This window comes from Stomoxys calcitrans, chromosome 1 (genome assembly GCF_963082655.1).
Source record: "Stomoxys calcitrans chromosome 1, idStoCalc2.1, whole genome shotgun sequence".
Taxonomy (NCBI): domain Eukaryota; kingdom Metazoa; phylum Arthropoda; class Insecta; order Diptera; family Muscidae; genus Stomoxys; species Stomoxys calcitrans.
In genome coordinates this window covers 43,678,789-43,701,237 of record NC_081552.1, presented here as the reverse complement: position 1 = coordinate 43,701,237, position 22,449 = coordinate 43,678,789, and positions in this window count along the sequence as shown.

Genomic DNA, 22,449 nt, shown 5'->3' with positions numbered 1-22,449 from the left:
AAAATAAATAAGGCATATTACATATAAAAATATACATAATAAAATAAAAAAAAACACACAAAATAAGACAATTTCCATTTTTGTTTTAATTTTGGATGGGATTGAGGCCAAATTTAGCCAGCATAAAACAAACCCCTATAGCCAACAACAGTACACAAAACCATCATAAGCTTCACTGAAAACCCATGCCTTTTTCATATAAAACCCCGTTTACACAGCTCTTTAAATCCGGATTTAATGGCTCGGTCACCTGTTTTTATTCCCTCCATCATAGGATGGGGGTATACTAATTTCGTCATTCTCTTTGTAACTCCTTGAAATATTCGTCTTAGACCCCATAAAGTATATATTGGGTTGCCCAAAAAGTAATTGCGGATTTTTCATATAGTCATATAGTCGGCGTTGACAAATTTTTTCCCAGCTTGTGACTCTGTAATTGCATTCTTTCTTCTGTCAGTTATCAGCTGTTACTTTTAGCTTGCTTTAGAAAAAAAGTGTAAAAAAAAGTATATTTGATTAAAGTTCATTCTAAGTTTTATTAAAAATGCATTTACTTTCTTTTAAAAAATCCGCAATTACTTTTTGGGCAACCCAATATATTCTTGATCGAATATATGTCCGTCCGTCCGTCTGTCTGTCGAAAGCATGCTAACTTTCGAAGGAGTAAAGCTAGCCTCTTGAAATTTTGAACAAATACTTCTTATTAGTGTAAGTCGGTTGGGATTGTAAATGAGCAATATCGATCCATGTTTTGATATAGCTGCCATATAAAACGATCTTGGATCTTGACTTCTTGAGCCTCTAGAGGGCACGATTCTTATCCGATTTGGCTAAAATTTGGCATGACGTGTTTCAGTATGACTACCAAAAACTGTGCTAAGTATGGTGGAAATCAGTTCATAACCTGATATAGCTGTCATATAAACCGATCTGGGGTCTTGACACAACTGTGCAAAGTATGGTTTAAATCGGATCATAACCTAATATAGCTGACATATAAACCGATCTGGGATCTCGACTTCTTAAGCTTCTAGAAGGCGTAATTATTATCCAATTTGGCTGAAATTTTAAACAACGACTTCTCCCATAACCTCCAACGTACGTGTCAAATGCGTTCCGATTCGGTCTATAGCCTAATACAGCTCCCATATAACCCGGTCTCCCTATTTTACTTCTTGAGCCTCTAGAGGGCGCAATTCCTATCCGATTTGGCTGAAATTTGGCATGACATCTTTTGTTATGACTTCCAACAACTGTACTAAGTATGGTTCAAATCGGTCCATAATCTGATATAGCTGTCATATAAACCGATCTGGGATCATGAATTCTTGAGCCTCTAGAAGGCTCTATTATTATCCGATTTGGCTGGAATATGTCAAATATGGTCTGAATCGGTCTATAGCCTGAAACAGCACGACAAAGATGCCGGGAAAAGAACTCGATAAATTTGATCCATGGTGGAGGGTATATAAGATTCGGCCCGGCCCAACTTAGCACGCTTTTACTTGTTATACCCTACACCACCACTGTGGTACAGGGTATTTTATAGATTTGTGCATTTGTTTGCAAGGCTAAGAAGGAGTAGAGCTAGACCCATTGATAAGTATACGGATCGGCTTAGAATCCCTTCGCCTGATTCGATTTAGCTATGTCCGTCTGTCTGTCTGTCCATGTATTCTGGTAATCAAGGTACAGATCGCATTTTGTTGTCCGATTTTCACAAAATTTTGCATAAGTCCCTTTTTTGGTCCAAGGACGAAAGCTATTGATTTTGAAAAAAATCGGACCAGATTTCGATATTACTCCCATATATACCTTTCATCCGATGTGCCCTTTTAAAGCTGTAGAAGCCACATTTTTGGTCCGATCCTTACAAAATTTGGCACAGTGTTTTTTTTTGACGTTCCAATGTGTGTGCAAATTTTTATTGAAATCGGTCCAGATTTAGATATAGCTCCCATATATATCTTTCATCCGATATGCCCTTCTAAAGCTGTAGGAGCAACAATTTTGCTCCGATCTTTACCAAATTTAGCATGATATGTTTCGTGTGATGTTTAAATACGTGTCCAAAATTTCATCAGAATCGGTTCAGATTTAGTTATAGTTCCCTTATATAACTTTCATCCGATTTGACCTATTAAGGCTGTAGAAGGCACAATTTTGGTCCGATCTTTACCAAATTTGGCAAGAAGCGCTTTTTTTTTGACGTCCTAGTATGTGTGCAAAATCTCATCAAAATCGGACCAGATTTATATATAGCTCCCATATATATCTTTCATCCGATATGCCCTTTTTAAGCTGTAGTAGCCACAATTTTGGTCCCATTCTTACAAAAATTTGCAGGAGATGTTTTATTTGACGTCGAACTACATGCAAAAAATATCATCAAAATCGAACCAGATTTAGGTAAAGTTCCCATATATATCTTTTAATCGTTTCCACTTTTAATGATGTAGTAGCTGCAATTTTGGTCCGATATCTATAAAATTTTTGATGAGATGTTTTAATTGACATCCCAATACGTGTGCAAAATTTCATCAAAATCGAATCAGATTAAGATAAAACTCCCATATATATAATTTATGAATTTCGAGTTTTAAGGTTGTAGAAGCCACAATTTTCGTGTTATCGTAAGAAAATCGTAGGAGGTTCTATTCAATATTTCAATAGGTATGCAAAATTAAAGTCTGAGTAAATTTGGATATAAGTGCTTTATATTAAAAGTATTAAGTATACTCGGTGGTGTAGGGTATTATATAGTCGGATCCACCCGACTTTTGCCTTTTCTTACTGGTTCTTTTATAAAATCAGCTGACGAGAGCTTTAAATCCAAACTTAATGAGCAGTTTATTTGCATGGTGGACTGCAAGGCAGATTTAAAAAGGTGGTCTCACGCGAGCAGCAGTTAACAGCCGGCCGGGTTTGACGGTATTAAGATGTCAGATTTTTCTTTTCATGCTCTTTTTTGTTATCTTCTTTCTCGCATATACTCTGCTCTTGTACGTACACGCACACAAATTTGTTTGCGTGTGTTGGCAAAACGCTGATTAGCTTGATGACAAGATGGCGGATTCCACCATATGATTTGTGGTTGTTGTTCAAATGAGACCACCTTTAATTGTTTCAACATGAGTGGGGTGTTACTTATAATCAGTGTTGCCACTCAAGAAAATTATTTCCTACCAAAATTAAGGTAAAATACTACCAAACCCATTTAAAAGCCTCGAAATGTTCCACAAACCAAAAATGCGGTATATGATTTTATAGCCACCACCGAGAAGTTTGCTATTCTATTTGGAACACATCACATTATAAAGTTCACACCTTACAAAGTAGTATACATACTTGATCGTCGCTATATTCATAGACAATCTAGACATGACATTTTGGCATCATAAAAAAGGAGTTTTTGCCCGATTTCAACGAGCAACCGTGCCGAGTTTGGATAAGGCTATCTCCCGATCTAAGGGGTTGAGCCCATAAATAAAGTTTATTACCCATTTTTGACGTTTCAGTGAATTATATGGTTTCAGTGAGTTACGTGGACTGCGTTTCAGTGAGTTACATAGACCCCTCAATGTCTGTGTATGGATCTGACTATATTTGTAAGTAGCTACCATATTGCCCTGTTTTCCGACTGAAGGAATGCAAAAAAGTCGCATTTCTTACCTATTATTTACGAAATTTGGAAGATATCCCTCAACACTTATACCAGTTACAATCAATCCCATGGTTATACGTACCGGATTGACTCGATGGATTTCTTCATCGACAAGGGATGCCACCTCAACCTGGCCTCCCATTTTAATACAGTACATTCACAGGAATCTCATAGGATAGTTCATGGATATCAGGTGTGAGAGAGAGTGTGAACAATTATTCCAAAATAAGGGCTGGTATTCTTTTCTGCTTTCGGAATAGTGGCGGAATTTGACAGCAATCAAATGTTTTTGTTTCCATACCAAAACACTTTTTATACCCTCCACCATAAGATGGGGGGTATACTTTCGTCATTCTGATTGTAACTACTCGAAATATTTCTCTGAGACCCTATAAAGTATATATATTCTTGATCGTCGTGAAATTTTATGTCGATCTAGCCATGTCCGACCGTCTGTCCGTCCGTCCGTCTGTCTGTCGAAAGCACGCTAACTTCCGAAGGAGTAAAGCTAGCCGCTTGAAATTTTACTCAAATACTTCTTATTAGTATAGGTCGGTTGGTATTGTAAATGGGTCATATCGGTCCATGTTTTGATATAGCTGCCATATAAACCGATCTTGGGTCTTGACTTCTTGAGCCTCTAGAGTGCGCAATTCTTATCCGAGTGGGATGAAATTTTGCACGACGTGTTTTCTTATGATATCCAACAACTGTGCCAAGTATGGTTCAAATCGGTCCATAACCTTATATAGCTGTCATATAAACCGATCTTGGGTCTTGACTTCTTGAGCCTCTAGATGGCGCAATTCTTATCCAATTTGAATGAATTTTGGCACGTAGTATTTTGTTATGATATCCAAAAACTGTGCCAAATATGGTTCAAATCGGTTCATAACCTGATATAGCTGTCATATAAACAGATCTGGGGACTTGACTTCTTGAGCTTCTAAAGGGCGCAATTCCTATCCGATTTGGCTGAAATTTCGCAAGACGTTTTTTATTGTTACTTTCAACAACTATGTCAAAAAAAGTACAAGTCGGTTCATAACCTGATTTAGCTGCCATATAAACCGATCTGGGATCTTGACTTCTTGAGCCTCCAGAGATCGCAATTATTATCCTATTTGCCTGAAATTTTGTACGACGGATTCTCCCATGACCATTAACATGCGTGTTTATTATGGTCTGAATCGGTCTATAGCCCGATGCAGCTCCCATATAAATCGATCTCTCTATTTTACTTCTTGAGCCCACAAAGAGCGCAATTCTTATTCGAATTGGCTGACATTTTACACAGGTCTCCAACATAAATATAATTTAATTGTGGTCCAAACCGGACCATATCTTAATATCGCTCTAATAGCAGAGCAAATCTTTTCTTATATCCTTTTTTTGCCTAAGAAGAGATGCCGGGAAAAGAACTCGACAAATGCGATCCATGGTGGAGGGTATATAAGATTCGGTCCGGCCGAACTTAGCACGATTTTACTTGTTTTTATCTGCACTCTTCTCTATTTGATTTATTTTTTTTTCCAAAAAAAAGAAAAAAAAAACGGACCATTGAAATCAATAAAACATACAAAAACTAGTAAGGAAAGGCAAAAGTCGGGCGGTGTCGACTGTACAATACCCTATAAGTACAATGTGGGAGCTATATCCAATTCTGAACCAATTTTGATGGACCTCGGCGAGCAAATATATCCAAACTGCAATAACTACGGTGGACAAATGACAACATTATGACAAATTACCAAAAATCTGACGAACATATATATGGGAGCTATATCTAATTCTGAACCTATTTCGAGAAAACTTCTCTGATAATGGGGTAGTCGTCGAGAAAAGCGTTGTGCAAAATTTTGGCAAGATTGGTCAAACAATGCGCTTGCAGTAACTATTGGAGTGAAAAACTGGCGATATACATATATGACAGCTATATCTAAATCTGGGTGATTTTTATGAAATTCAACAGTAATATTAAGAGTCATAAGAAAATCCTTCCTGCAAAATTTCGACAGAATCGGTTAAAAAATTAGCACTTGTTTGCAATATTTCTGGGAGCTATAACTAAATCTGAACCGGTTTCGAGCAAATTCCTCAGTTACTGTGGCAGTCGTCGGGGAAAGGGTTTTGCAAAGTTTTGGCTAGATGGGTAAATCAATATTAGTTCGGCAATAAGGCTAGTACCAAACGGTACTAATCATTTTATGTTTCATCCATACCATCCGGTATTGTTTTTGTGCCATACGGTGTTGCTTTACTATCAATACCGTATAGTACTAAAATTAGCACGTTTGGTATCAACTTTTCTCTGGGTGAATGAAAACCACTTCTGGGAATCGATGGATATGAAATCAATAGCTGAATACAAAGAATTGAGGTTTGTTATGGTGTAACATTATTTTTATAATTTTTAGCATAAATAATCGAAATAAAATTAGATTAAAATTATTTTCAATGTTTTTTTTTTTTATTCATTAAGGGGTGGTGCTTAAACCAACAACAGATTGTAATCAAAACCAGTACCAGTTCGGTTATAAGGCTAGTACCAAATGGTACTAACCATCCGTTATCGTTTTTGCACCATACGGTGTTGCTTTACTATCAATGCCGTATGGTACTGAATTGAGCCCGTTTAGTATCAACATTACTCTGGGTGCTAAAATTTGTTTAACTTTTGTATAACGTTGCTTTTTTGATATTTGCAGAGTTGCATTTTTTAACGCAATCTCCAAAAACTAAGCCCAACTCGCTCATTCTGTTTTGGCCTTTATTCCCCTGTAGTTGGCACATTCCGTCTTGTGTACGAGACATAGTGTGCTGAAGTTCCAATCATCGCCTTATCAGCGTGCCACCTCCGGTTTTAAATAGTTCAACGGGCAACCCTTTGGCTCCTACTGTCTCGTTGTTTTCAGTTGGGTCCCTGCTACTTTGAACTAATTCTGACTAGGAGGTAAACATGCTATACCATCATCAGGGATTGGTTCTGCAGTATCCTCTTCGCCGCCATCGTCGGACCCCAGTGACCAATTTTTGTCGAGTTCGTTACGAATTCGGACAGAATCTCTGTACAAGTATCCGATTCTGATTTCGATTTTTTTGCGAAATCGCAACGAAAGTTATATGGGCGGTTTACACGAATTCCGAAAGTATTGTCCGGGGAAATTCGGAACTAGCATCAGAGTTGCGCAACGAATTCTTTAAGAATTTGTAAGAAAACTTTTAAGAAATTCTGAGGGAATTTTTGAAATTGCTCAGATATTTTCGACGTTCAATTAGATGTTCGTCACAATTTCAGACAAAACTCTAAAGGAACATTCGAAATTGACCAGAGAATGGGAACATGTTCTGATGTGTGATCCGTAATTCCAAACAGTTTCGTACGTTCCATCAGAAAATCTGAAAAATTTCTCATGTTTTATCAGAGTTTTGCCTGAAAAGTTAACTGTAATCAAAAAAAAAAAAAACATCCAAAGAAACACCGAACCCTCTGTAAAATTTCGAAGGTTTGTTTAGAAAAAGATCAGATACCGAATATTTTTCGAAATTCTTACTTTTATCTAGAAAAATCTTAGGAAATTGTGAGTATTTTCGGATGTATGTTTAGAAAATAATCAGAAAAACTCAAAAATTTTCCTAAAATTTATTTTTTTAGTTTGTTTTATTTTTAACTGTTTATTTAAAGTAAAATAACAAAAAAACAAACAAACAGACATTAAATATAATTCATTTCATTAAATATAATTCATTTGTTTATTTTACACTTTAATTTTATTTCCACAATAAAACTTCCAACTCTACTGCTCGAACGCTTCTAATCGACTACAAAAAGCAAACAAAACTGGTAAACACAAAATTTTCCAGGTACAAACCGTTGCAAAAAAAATCAAACAAAACCGGTATACAAACCAAAAAAAAGCTAGTACGAAAATGTGCAGGTATTCAGAGAAAAATTACGAAACAACAAATTCTTTACGATTATGTGCAAAATTTCGGTACAAACCCAATCGGTATAAAAAAAATTTACCAATTCCGAGAATGTGCAAAGATTCTGAAAAGACTCTAAGCTAATGCTCGAAAATACGACGAAACAATAAATTCCCTTATCAGTATATGCAGAATGTTTGCAGATTTTCGGTCATAACCACAATAAAATGTGCAGAAATGATCGAAAGAAATCTGGCCGAAAATCGGATTAATTTCTTAGGGAAATTTTGAGAAATCGGCAAATTTTCTTATGAAATATCAAAAAAACTTCAAAAAAAACTGTGACTTCAGAGCGCTCGGCAAAAATTGCTCACTGGGACACTAACAGCTGCGAAAAATGTTCCTGGAGGGTGTGCCTGCACCAAAACTATCGGTTTGATCTTAGATTTTTTGGCACGATAAATTCATTTACAGGTAGTGTAGCGCAAACAGCTGCGTACAATTTGTTTCGCGCAGTACATTATCTGTCAACGAGTTTTCACAACGTTCGGTTGTGTGTGCATTATAGTTACTCAGCAGTCCAAACGTCATTGTCTTCTAAAACTTCTTTAAGATAATTTTAATTTTTGTCACCTGTATGGCATTTTTACAGACATATTTTGCAAATTATCTGTTATAAAATTTAATTGGCGACAAATTCACTAACCGTGTCCACAAGAACATCAGCAATGCTCTTTTTTGTTCGCTCTCTCATAAAAAATTAAAACAATTTACTCTGTTTTGTACATTAATGAAAAAGAAATCCAACTGTACCAGAAGAATGTGATGGAACGTGACCAAGTTATTTGAGTATCAACGTCTGACGGGACCAGACCGGCCGGGCCAAATCTCCACCATGGATCGCATTTGTCGAGCTCTTTTCCCGGTAAATGATTAAAGAAAAAAATTGCTATGCTATTTGGACCATAATTGAATTGAATGTTGCAGACCATAGTAGAAATCATTGTGTAAAATTTCAGCCAATTCGAATAAGAATTGCAAATTTTTAAATACATCCCAATGAAACTTTCCATAAGATTTATGAAAACGTTTCATAAATATCAATTCAATGAAACATGTCCTAATATTTATGAAAATCAAACATATAGTTTATGAAAAGTTGTCATAACATTTATGAAAAACTTTCATAACAATAATGAACACTTTTCATAAGATTTAGAAAACATTTCATAAAATTAATAATAATTTTTATTGTTTTCATTACATTTATAAAACAGAAAAATAAAACCAAAAGCTTGGATATTTAGCATGGCGGATTTAAAAAGGTGGTCTCACACGAACAGCTGTTAACGGCCGGCCAGGTTTGACGGTATTAAGATGTCCGGTTTTTGTTTGCATTCCCTTTGTTGGTATCTTTTTTCTCGTATATTCTCTGCCCATGTACGCACACATATGTCAGATTTTTGTTTGCATTCTCTTTGTTGCTATCTTCTTTCTCGTATACTTATTGCTCATGTACGCACACATATACACACGCGCACACAAATTTCTTAGTGTGTGTTGACAAAACGTCAGTCAGCTTGATGTCAAGTTGGCGGATTGCTCCATATGATTTGTGGTTGTTTTACAAATGAGACCACCTTTAATTGTTTCGCCATGGATATTTACCTAAATTTATTGAGATAAAATTTGTATATAAATCTAGGCTCTAAGTTGTTGTTGTTGTACTCAGTTACCGATTCTTGAGCAGCATCTGGGAAGGCTGGATCGTTTTGATACGTAAAACCGACACCGTACACGAAAACAAATGTTCCACAGATGGAAAAATATTGTTTCATGGTTAATTTTTTTGCGTTGATGGTATATAAAATACACCCAAAAGCTTTAAGATTTTAAGTAGATTAAATGACGCAGAGACCTACATAACTGTGCATGTTGTCAAGTTGTGCATTGCTGGAATGTAAAACATGCATTTTTTCTTTTGCACACAACGAAAGATTGTGAGCAAAAATAGACAACAAACAAACAAGAAATAGCGACAAAATGCTGAACCTCTTCCAAGTATACAAATCAAATATTTTATGAGATAATTTTCATTGTATACCAACGTCGACATATTACAATAACATAATTTTTATATATATGATAAAAATTATTAATTTTATGAAAATGTTCTTTAAATTTAGGAAAAAAATCATAAATATAATACCTTTTTTTTCATAAATCTATGATTTTTTCATTACTATAATAAAACTTTTCATTATATTTATGAACAAAAGGTTATAAAACCTGATCATTACATTTATGAAGGAAAATTCTGTCTGCGTACACTAATAAGAAGTATTTCGCGCAAAATTTCAAGCGGCTAGCTTTACTCCTTCGAAAGTAAGAACATGGCTAGATCGACGTAAAATGTCATGACGATCAATAATATATCCACTTTATGGGGTCTTAGACGAATATTTCGAGGAGTTACAAACAGAATGACGAAATTAGTATACCCCAATCCAATGGTGGAGGGTATTAAAAGTGAAAACGAATAATAAAACAGAAAACTAAAAAACATAAGGACTTATTTAAATTATTGGCAAGTATACGCGTTGGAAAATGTTCATAAATGTCTATTTTTTATACCCACCACCGTAGGATAGGGTGTATATCCATTTAGTCATTCCGTTTGCAACACATTGAAATATCAATTTCCGACCCTATAAAGTAAATATATATATTTCGTATCGTCGTAAAATCCTAAGACGATTTAACGATGTTCGTGTGTCTGTCCGTCCATCAGTGGTAATACCTCTACAGCCTTCAAAAATTGAGATATTAAAATGAAATTCGGCACAGATACCTCTTTTTGATGCACGCTGGTTAAGTTCTTGAACGGATATAGCTGCTAAATAGACCGATCTGCCGATAAAGGTTGTAATGCCCATAAATGCTTCATTTTTATCCCATTTGGCTGACATTTGAAACAGTGAGTAGTTTAAGGCTGCCCGACATCTGACCCAAATATAGTTCAGATCGGACTATATTTAGAAATAGCTGCCATATAAACCGATATGCCGATAAAGGGTCTGATGCCCATAAAAGCTTTATTTATTACCAGATTTCGCTGGGCTATTTTAAGCCGCCCGACATCTGATTTAAATATGGTTTAGATTGGACTGTAAATAGATATAGCTGCCATATAGACCGATCTGCCGATAAAAGGTCTGAAGCCCATAAAACCTTTATTTTTTTACCGATTTCGCTGAGATTTTTAACTGTGAGTAGTTTGACACCTTCCAACATAGGACCCAAATATGTTTCAGATCGGACTTTATTTAGATATAGCTCCCTATAAACCGAACACCCGATAAAGGGTCTGAGGCCCATAAAATCTTTATTTATCACCCGATTTCGCTGAAATTTGAAACAAAGAGTAAATTTAGGCCACCAAACATCGGACCCAAATATGGTTAAGATCCGACTATATTAAGATATAACTGTCATATAGACCAATCAGCCGATAAGTGGTCTAAAACCCATTAAAGCTTACTTATTACCCCATTTCGCTGAAATTTGAAACAGTGATTTTTTTTAAGTCTTTCGACATCCGACCTAAATACGGTTCAGATCGATCTATATTTAGATATAGATATCATATAGACCAATCTGCCGATAAAGGGTCCGAAGCCCATAAAATCTTTATTTATCGCTGAAATTTGAAACAGTGAGTTGTTTTGAGCCTCCCAATATCCGACCATAATATGGTTCAGATCGGACTTTATTAAGATATAGATGTCATATAGACCATTCTCCCGATAAAGATTCTGAAGCCTATAAAAGCTTTATTTTTTATTCGATTTCGCTGAAATTTGACATAGTGAGTTGTTTTTAGCCTCCCGACCCCCACCCCAAACCAAACATGGGTCAAATCAGACTATATACATACAGCTGTCATAAAGACCGATCTTCCAATTTAGGGTCTTAATCCCATAAAAAGCAGACTTATTGCCTGAAAATGTTACTTGTATATGAGTTCTCGGGACCTGAATAAAATATGATCGAGACCAGCCCCTATTAACATATAACTACGTATATAGTAGTGGAGTTATAATAAAATAGGATAATTATTATATCCTTGTTTAATTTGGTCCACATCGGTCCAGTTTTGGTTAAGACTGCCACTCTCGATTTAAAGTCTTGGCCCTATAAAAAGCGCATTAATAGTTGAAATTTTACGCAGTGACTTATGTTAGGCTTTTCGACATTCGTGTCCTTTATAGTTCAGATCGGTTTATATTTGGATATAGCTGCCAAAAAGACCAATATTTTGTTCTACAAAATTCAACAGTGACTTATATTTATTAGATAACTCAATGCCCGTGCCGAATTTGGGTGCATAAGTTATCCGATATTCACCGGATTGTGACGAAAGAGAGTTTACATATATACCCGAGGTGGTGGGTATCCAAAGATCGGCCCGGCCGAACTTAATTTTTACTTGTTTTCATTTGAAGCCGTAAAAGACGGGACGTTGGAGTATGTGCGAAAACTGCATTTATCATTTTTTTGCCCGATATCTCTTTATAGGCAAACACAGGATAATGGATAAAAATTGCAAAGCTATTTCAGGTTACCGACCGATTCGGGCCATGCTTGGTTTGGCTGTTGGAGACCATAGTATATGTCATTGTCGAAAATGTCAGCCAAAATTGGATAAGAATTGAGCCCTATAGTGGCTCAAGAATTAAAAGCGGGGAATCGGTTCATATGGGAGCTATATCAGGTTATGGACCCATTCAGACCATATTTGGCACGTATGTGGAAGGTCATAAGAGAAGTCGTTAAACTAATGTTTAGCCAAATTGCATAAGAATTGCGCCCTCTAGAGGCTCGAAGAGTCAAATTAGGAGATCGGTTTATACGGGAGCTATATCAAGTTTTAAACCGGTTTGAATCAAACTTAGCACAGATATTGGAAGTCATAACAAAATATCTTATACAAAATTTTAAACAAATCAGATAAGAATTGCGACGTTTAGGTGCTCAAGAGGTCAAGATCCAAAATCGGTTTATATGGCAGCTATATCAAAACATAGACCAATATGAGCCATTTAAAATCCCAACTGACCTACACTAATAGGGAGTATTTGTGCAAAATTTCCCTTCGAAAGATAGCGTGCTTTCGACAGATGGACGAATGTCGAGACGATCAAAAATATACATATATACTTCGTTGGATCTCAAATGTATATATCGATGCTTCACAAACGGATTGACGAAATTAGTTTATGATGGAGGTTATAAAAAAGAAAAAACAAATTTAGTGGTCTAGGCGGTAAGTTTTTGTACTGAAGTCTTAAATGGATAATGATTATTGTCGCAACTATTTTTGAAGGAATATCCAGTGCTCAAAACTTTTTCTGATATTTTTTTTTGGAAATCAGATTGAATTTAAAGATGGACAAAATTATGACAATATGATAAGAGTCAACAGCGAGCATCACCAACAACAAATTCAGCGCCATCTATTGGGAGATAGAAATTATTTGAATAGCCAAGCAAACGCGAACAAAGAAAAAGAGAGCGAGAGGTACAGGAGAGTGTGTTCAAAGTTGATCATATGCTTTTCACTACTGTTTTGACAAGTTATCTGTCCTTCGAATAAATAAAATAAAGAAACTAACCTTTGACTGTTTTCGGTATTATTTTTTTAACCCTCCTACCCTAGGACAAGCTTCCACAAAAGTCTATAAAAACATGGCCGCAAAATATACACGTAACTTAGTGAACGCAAAGAAGATTAATTCAAAAGAAAGTTATAATCCCAAACACCCCCAAACAGGACTTATTTACTTACCATGGCAATATGGGGCTTAAATAAAAGGTATTTGAGTGTAGAATACGAATCTGATACCCAGATGTGAGACCAAGTGTTTGGGGGGCCGCCCGAGAACATACCACAAAGAAGACATTTTACGACCATAGCAATATGGGGCTCAAATGAAAGGGCTTTGGAAGGAGAGCACGAATCTGAAATCGGGAAAAGTGTCTATGGGGCCACTCCAACCCCATAACGCCACCCAAATAGCAAGTATTTGCTGACCATTGCAATATGAGGCTCAAATAAGAGGTGTTTTAGAGTAGAACATGGATTTGATATATGTTTTCAAAGCCAAGTCATTGAGTAGCCGCCCATCCCCCAAAACACCCCCCAAACCGGTAATGTTTGCCGACTATATGAAAATGGAGCTCAAATGAAGGGTATGTGGGAGTAGACCATGCATCTAACATCAACATTTGGGACCAACTGACTTGGGGACGTCTCACCCCATAACAACCAGTAAGTAGGACGAATTTGCTCACCAAGACAATTTGGGTCTTCAAGACAATGGAGCTCGATATTCATAATTGTTAGGGCCCATACCCCAAACCGGACATATTTGCTGGCTTTTTCAATAAGGGTTTAAGTGAACTGTATTTGAGATTGGAAAACGAATTTGATATCCAATTTTGAGGTCAATGGCAATATGGGGTTCAAATATATGAGAATAAAGCACGTTTCTGATATATTTTCAGGGCTTAGTGTTTGGGGGACCATCCCACTCCCAAAAACCCCCCTAAATCGGGCATATTTACCGACCATGTCAATGTGGAGCTTAAATGAAATATTGGCGGATAGAGCAAGAATTGATATCCACTTTCGAGACCAATTTTCTGGGGGTCTACCCCTTTCCCAAAATACCCCACAAACAGCATTTTTTTACTGACCCTCGCAATATGGGGCTCAAATAAAGGTATTAGGGAGTAAAATACGAATTTGATATCCAAATGTAGGACCATGTATTTTAGGCATTATCCCTTCCCCAAAACACCCCCCAAAGGGAAAACATTTTTCGACCATGACAATATGTGGCTCAAATGAAAGGTATTTGAGACTAAAAAACGAATTTGATAACCAATCTTTGGCCATGTGTTTAGGGGACGCCTCATGCTGTAAACTCCCCTCAAAACCCATGGCAATATGGGGTTTAAAAAAACGGTATTTGAGAGAAGAGCACGATGCTGATATTTTTTCAGGGCCAAGTGTCTAGGGGACCAACTCACCCCCAAAAACATCCCTAAATCCGACATCAAGAGAATATCGGGCTGAAATAAAGTATTTTAAGATGTAAGGTGTACTCCATACCTTACATCCAAACTTAAATTCGTAGACCAATAAAGATCATATGGGATTCAGATAAAGGCACTTATATTGTTAAACTGTTTGTCAAGCGATATACTGTTTTCGTAGCATGGTATTTCACTAAAAGCTCTTTAATTGTCGAAAATAAATATTCCTAAGAAAATGTTGTTCCATATAAAGTAAAAGCAGTCGCAGCGGAGCGGGCCGATCCAGCTAGGATCTTATAAAAACGTAATTGTTGTTTGTGTGTAAATATTATTTAATAAATAAATTTGTCAATAAAAATTTTGTGGATCCTTTCCTCTTTTTTGATTTGATCGAAGACAAACTTTTTTGAAATATTGTCATTAATGAATATTTGAGGGTTTCTGTCATCTATATATTCAATTACAGCGGTCAAAAAAAGTATTCATCATTCAATGTTTTTTTTTAATAAGTCTACAAAAGACAATTGGAATAAAAACATATTAAACTAATGATGCAGTAGTGCTTGTGTGATATATATGTACACAATTTCATTGTTTTTAAAGAAAAAAATAGTATTTATTGGAACAGAAAGGGCCATTTTACAGCTGAACACAAAAAATTAAACAAAAAAAGTATTCATCATTGCAAAAAAACAAAAAAATAAATAACATAATTTAAAAAAATTAATACTTTGTTATTCGACCACCGCGTCTTATAACTTCTTTTAAACGGTTTGACATCGATTGGACTAATTTAGCGGTTATATTTTGGTCTATATTAGTCCATTCCTCCATTATCACCTGTTGCATTTGACTCTTGCTCGAAAAATTGCGCGTTCTCAATTTGCGTTCGAGATGTTCCCAAAGATGTTCAATTGGGTTCAAGTCGGGACTTTGAGGAGGAGTTTTAATGACTTTGGGGCAGTTATACAGCATCCACATCTTGGTATTTAAAGCAGAATGTTTGGGGTCATTATCTTGATAATATTGAAAGTTATTACCAAGCCCAAGTTTTACAGCACTATCTTTTAAATTCCTCTTTAAAATGTCAATGTAATACTTATGATCCATTACTCCATTAATAATTTCAAGATTTCCCGCTCCTGAAGCCGCCATACACCCCCAAACCATTAAACCACCTCCACCATGTTTTACAGTAGCAACTGTGTTTCGTTCTTCAAGCTCTGTATTTGGTTTTCTGTACACTATGGCCTTTCCATCGCACCCAAAAAGATTAAACTTGCTCTCGTCTGCAAAAATGACTGTTTTCCAAAATGATTCGGGCTGTTTTACATACATTTTTGCGAAGTTTAGCCTTTTCACTCGGTTTATTTTATTTATAAAGGGCTTCTTACGTGCAGTTCTTCCTCTGTAACTATGCCTTTTGAGTGTATTTCGAATTGTTTGTGTAGTAACTTCCTTCCCTAAATATTCCATAGTGTTTTTACGAAGAATGGTCGCATTTGTCTTCGGAGTTTTCTGAACTTGCCGCACTAGCCAACGCACATCTCCAACTGAAAGTGCTTTTGGTCGACCAGATCTTGGTTTATTGTCAACAGTTTTCGTTTCTGTCCACTTTCTGATGATGGATTGTATAGTAGATCGTGGTCTATTTAATATTTCACTGATAGTTTTTTGAGTTAAACCATTCCTGTGGTGTTTTATTATCAAAACTTTTACCTCATCAGAAACCTAGTTTTGCTTACGACCCATTTTGACAAAAACTATATTTTCAATGAAATTAAATATTTGCTGTCAAGGGCAAAGCCTCCTTTACTAAATAAAACAGAAAAGGGGGATTCCCAAATAATATTTGAATTTGACTTTGATGATAGCACATCAATGATGAATACTTTTTTTGTTCTGTTTTTGGTGTTATTATATAAAATTGCATTTTTTGCGCTAATTAAATTTATTTTTTGAATTTATTTTAAAACATATTACGAAAAATAAACTATTGCATAAAACTGCATTATATGTTTACTTTAAATTTTCTTCAATTACCCAAAATAAGTGAATTTATTATCAATTTTGCTAATGATGAATACTTTTTTTGACCGCTGTATATCATGTTCGTTCACAATGTCTCTTAAAATGTCCTGCACTATTTTCGCGACAACTATATGAAAATGTCATCTACGATTTGTATGGGCTGTCGACTATATGTCTTCAATGATTTAACCAGGTCATGTATCCTTCTTTTAAGACGACGCGGCCTGCTGGGTAAGGGCCATAACACACCCAAACAACCATGGCGAAACAATTGAAGGTGGTATCATTTGTACAACAACCACAAATCATATGGCTAATCATGTTTTGCCAACACACACAAAGAAATTTATGTGCGTGTGTGTATACGTATGCGTACATGAGCAGAGAATATGCGAGAAAGAAGATAGCAACAAACAGAATGCAAAAAAAATCTGTCATTTTAATACCGTCAAATCTGTCATTTTCATACCGTCACACCTAGCCGGCTGTTAACAGCTGTTCGTGTGAGATCACCTACATATTTAAATCCGTCTTGCTAAACAACGAAAAATGGCGCGAACTAGTAACATACACCAAATCAGAGTTGCACTAATCACTGATTTTGACATATAGTGCACGACATTTTGTTGTTCGGCAACTGCCACTACCTATAAATGAATATATCTTGGTTTTACCTACATACCACAATTCAGACCTCTAGCTCCATCTGCACAGTAAGTATAAAATGGTACCAATTGCGGTACTAAACGTACGTTTCCTCCCTTTACCAGAATACAGAAGCCCTGTACAAAGTTCACCCATTTCTTAATGTTTTGGTACTTTTTAGTACGTTGCCATAGTGCATCTAAGTTCTAAAATTCAGAGCTCTAGCTCAATTCACAAAAAAGTACCCTATTGTACCAATTGCGTTACTAAACGTACTATATCTCCAATTTCCGGTACGATTTTCCAATATTTTATTTACCGAACCTTATTTCTTCGAGACGCCCTTTAATTTGAGCCCAAGAACATTATTCTAACCCTGTCCGTTCGCGCTGGGCCAAGACCAGCATTCGTGCAAAATTAAATGATTCTAGCTTTAGCCGTTTGGGCTGGGCGATGATCAATCAGCAATCAGTCAGTCACGCAACTCTTTTATATATAGATTTGAAATGGCTCGTAATAATTACCAATTTTACCATTTGCGCACAATACCACGAAAACTAGATTCACATATGTTCCATTTCGTCGTCAGCGACGTTTTCCACGTTAATTTAATCTATAGGATAATCAGGATGCACTTATAAGTTGAGGTCATGCGAACAGCTGAGTACAATTTTTTTTTATTTTGTGTTTTGTTGAACACTAGCTGATGCCATGACTCTTCATTGAAAGTAAATAAAAATGAAACAAATCTAATAATTACCAATAGCACTTTTAATAAATAGCACTTTTAATGATAATCGACATCGTTAAAATCATCTGTTTTCGATAACGAATTTCTATTCGTTAGCTAAACGAAGGACAATTATTTGATGTTTACTTTAACGAAATAAATAAAGATAAATATTTACGATGGATTTAGAGTATTTTTCGGATATACATGTATCCAATTTTACCATTTGCGCACAATACCACGAAAACTAGATTCACATATGTTCCATTTCGTCGTCAGCGACGTTTTCCACATTAATTTAATCTATAGGATAATCAGGATGCACTTATAAGTTGAGGTCATGCGAACAGCTGAGTACAATTTTTTTTTATTTTGTGTTTTGTTGAACACTAGCTGATGCCATGAATCTTCATTGAAAGTAAATAAAAATGAAACAAATCTAATAATTACCAATAGCACTTTTAATAAATACCACTTTTAACGATAATCGACATCGTTAAAATCATCTGTTTTCGATAACGAATTTTTATTCGTTAGCTAAACGAAGGACAATTATTTGATGTTTACTTTAACGAAATAAATAAAGGTAAATATTTACGATGGATTTAGAGTATTTTTCGGATATACATGTATACAATCATAATAATATGAAAAAAATATGTCTGCAAAAGTTTTATACGAATAAATTCGTATTGATAGCACTTTTCCTAAATTATTGCGTATAATTTTTAGATTTGTGATGTTTTTAAGTAAATAAAACAAGGATATGAGAGGAATTATTTATTATTTTTGTCGATTCCTCTTTGTGTTTTTAGTTTTTTTTTTTGGGTAGAGTTGCCAGAGAGAAAAAATAGATAACGATTTCTGTTAGCGAAGAATTACGATTTTTTGTAGACACATTTAACCAAACGATGTTCGTTACGAGTTACAAGTTGCAGAATTGCGGTACAGGATTCACTAATTGAAGGTTAGGTCACTTGCAGGATGTACCGAACAGCTGAGTAAATTTTTTTATATATGTTTTGATTTTTCAGTGAATCTTAATGTCAAAGGCTTGATATCACAGCTGTGTTATTTTTCTAAATCTTAAAGAGATGTTCTTTTTGATCAGATATTCCACACACAAGAAACAAAAGGTAGTTTCGATGGGGATAGATTTTTGTTGTTGTGCTAATGACACTACCTCGTAATTGTACCACGGGTCACTTGCGAAAACATAAAATGGATAGGCCCCATGAACATCATTAAGGATGTCAAATATGTCAATTGAAATCGTCATTAAATAGGAGAAAACGTAAACAAAGAATGAATGTAAAAAGAGAACAAGTTGACATCCAGAATGGCAAGTACTGCCAAAAATTAAAAAAAAAATATGTCGGCTGATCTCTTGGCTTAACCAAAGATTTTAGGATTGTACCACGATGGCCAAACTGCTTTGTCTTTTTTAGTAAATCGCACAGATAGGGTTCATTCGTGTGTGAAACTGGTTTTTTATACTTGCAGTATAATGTTTACATTTTTAATTTTACCATTAAAAATTGGTTTTTTTAAACTAGCTATAAACGGTGCCAAAAGATAAAGAAAGTTGTTTTGTTTATAATTTAGCAATTTTTTCAACACAATTGAGCTTAATTTCGTATTAATTTGCGAATTAATTTTCCATTTACGAATGAACAAAAAGAGCAATTTGTTAAAATTCTGCATTTGACATGCCAACTTGCATGAATCTAAACTGTGCCACTTTTACGCTATCAGGAAGACCAAGCAAACCGTACATCTTGGTCGTATACGGTCTTTGGACTTAACCTTATTCCATGGTACAATTAAGGAAGTACATCCATAAAGGATCTATTACACGGCATGTAGATGTCTTATGACGTCAAATTTGGCACATGTAGAGTTGTACATGGAATGTGATACAAATGAAACTAACATATGAAAATCACTTTTAAAAATAACACATGTAATTTTTTTCGATTAGAGCGTGCTCTATTCCTTCTGACAAAAACAATAAAAACAAATCAGCTGTTTTTGTTGTCAGTCGAATGAAAACAACCCCAAATTAAATTCTTTTCGTAAATTTATGATTTAACCAGCTTTCCCACAACATAAACAATTGTTACGCATAAAGCTTTGAGTCATTAGCACTACAACAAAAATCTATACCCATGGAAACTACCTTGAGTTGCAAATGCCGTAAATTGAAATGTCAAAGTGGTTTAAGTAATAAACTTTGTTTTACAACTTATCTTCTACAAATGTGTTATATTTGTATTTTCATCATTATAACACTGCTTTGTTTCTTATGTGTGGAATATCTGATTAAAAAGAACATCTCTTTAAGATTTAGAAAAATATCACAGCTGTGATATTAAGCCTTTAACATTTAGATTTACTGCAAAATCAAAACAAAAATAAAAAAATTACTCAGCTGTTCGGTACATCCTGCGAGTGACCTAACCTTCTATTAATGAGTCCTGTACCGCAATTCTGTAACTTGTAACTCGTAACGAACATCGTTTAGTTAAATATGTCGACAAAAAATCGTAATTCTTCGTTAACAGAAATCGTTATCTATTTTTTCCCTCTGGCAACTCTACCCAAAAAAAAAACTAAGAACACAAAGAGGAATCGACAAAAATAAATAATTCCTCTCATAGCCTTGTTTTATTTACTTAAAAACATTTAGGATTTATAATTTAGGAAGAGTGCTATCAATACGAATTTATTGGTATAAAAATTTTGCAGACATATTTTGTTCATATTATTATGATTGTATACACACATATCCGAAAAATACTCTAAATCCATCGCAAATATTTATCTCTATTTATTTCGTTAAAGTAAACATCAAATAATTGTCCTTCGTTTAGCTAACGAATAGAAATTCGTTATCGAAAACAGTTGATTTTAACGATATCGATTATCGTTAAAAGTGGCTACTGAATACCAAATTCGTGAACTTTTCTGTTATCACTTTTTTTCTAAGCGATTTTCGTTACAACGCTTTACTGAATTCCACTGCTGGTAAGATAAAGAAAAATTTGAATTTCCAAACAGTTGAGTACATTTTTTTTCGCGATGCAAGATATATTAACTGTGTTCGGGAACTCAACAATTTGTGCAAATTTGCAATAATTTTTACTTGAAATCGTTCGCGTACTTTATTTGCCAGCAGAAGAGAGCGCGAGTGAGAGGAAATTTTGACAGTTAGAAAATAGAGAACCTGAAAATTTCTACTGAGACTTTTTTACAGCAGAAATTTTCAACTTTGAACAGATGTTTTGTAATGGTCTGCTGTTTTATGACAGCAGCCGTTACATGAAAATACAAGAGCTAACGGCAAAATGGATCAAAAAGGCAGAGGTAAGTAAAAAATATAAATATTGTTTATTGGTAATTATTATATTTGTTTCTTTTTTACTTACTTTTAATGAAGACTCGTGGCAGCAGCTAGTGTTCAACAAAAAGCAAAATAAAAAAAATTTTACTCAGCTGTTCGCATGACCTCACCTTATAAGTGCATCCTGATTATCCTATAGATTAAATTAACGTGGAAATCGTCGCTGACGACGGAATGGAACATATGTGAATCTAGTTTTCGTGGTATTGTGCGCAAATGGTAAAATTGGTAATTATTACGAGCCATTTCAAATCTATATAAAGGGTGATTTTTTTGAGGTTAGGATTTTCATGCATTAGTATTTGACAGATCACTTGGGATTTCAGACATGGTGTCAAAGAGAAAGATGCTCAGTATGCTTTGACATTTCATCATGAATAGACTTACTAACGAGCAACGCTTGCAAATCATTGAATTTTATTACCAAAATCAGTGTTCGGTTCGAAATGTGTTCATTCACCGTAACGTTGCGTCCAACAGCATCTTTGAAAAAATACGGTCCAATGATTCCACCAGCGTACAAACCACACCAAACAGTGCATTTTTCGGGATGCATGGGCAGTTCTTGAACGGCTTCTGGTTGCTCTTCACTCCAAATGCGGCAATTTTGCTTATTTACGTAGCCATTCAACCAGAAATGAGCCTCATCGCTGAACAAAATTTGTCAAAATTTGAACACATTTCGAACCGAACACTGATTTTGGTAATAAAATTCAATGATTTGCAAGCGTTGCTCGTTAGTAAGTCTATTCATGATGAAATGTCAAAGCATACTGAGCATCTTTCTCTTTGACACCATGTCTGAAATCCCACGTGATCTGTCAAATACTAATGCATGAAAATCCTAACCTCAAAAAAATCACCCTTTATAAAAGAGTTGTGTGACTGACTGATTGCTGATTGATCATCACCCAGCCCAAACGACTAAAGCTAGAATCATTTAATTTT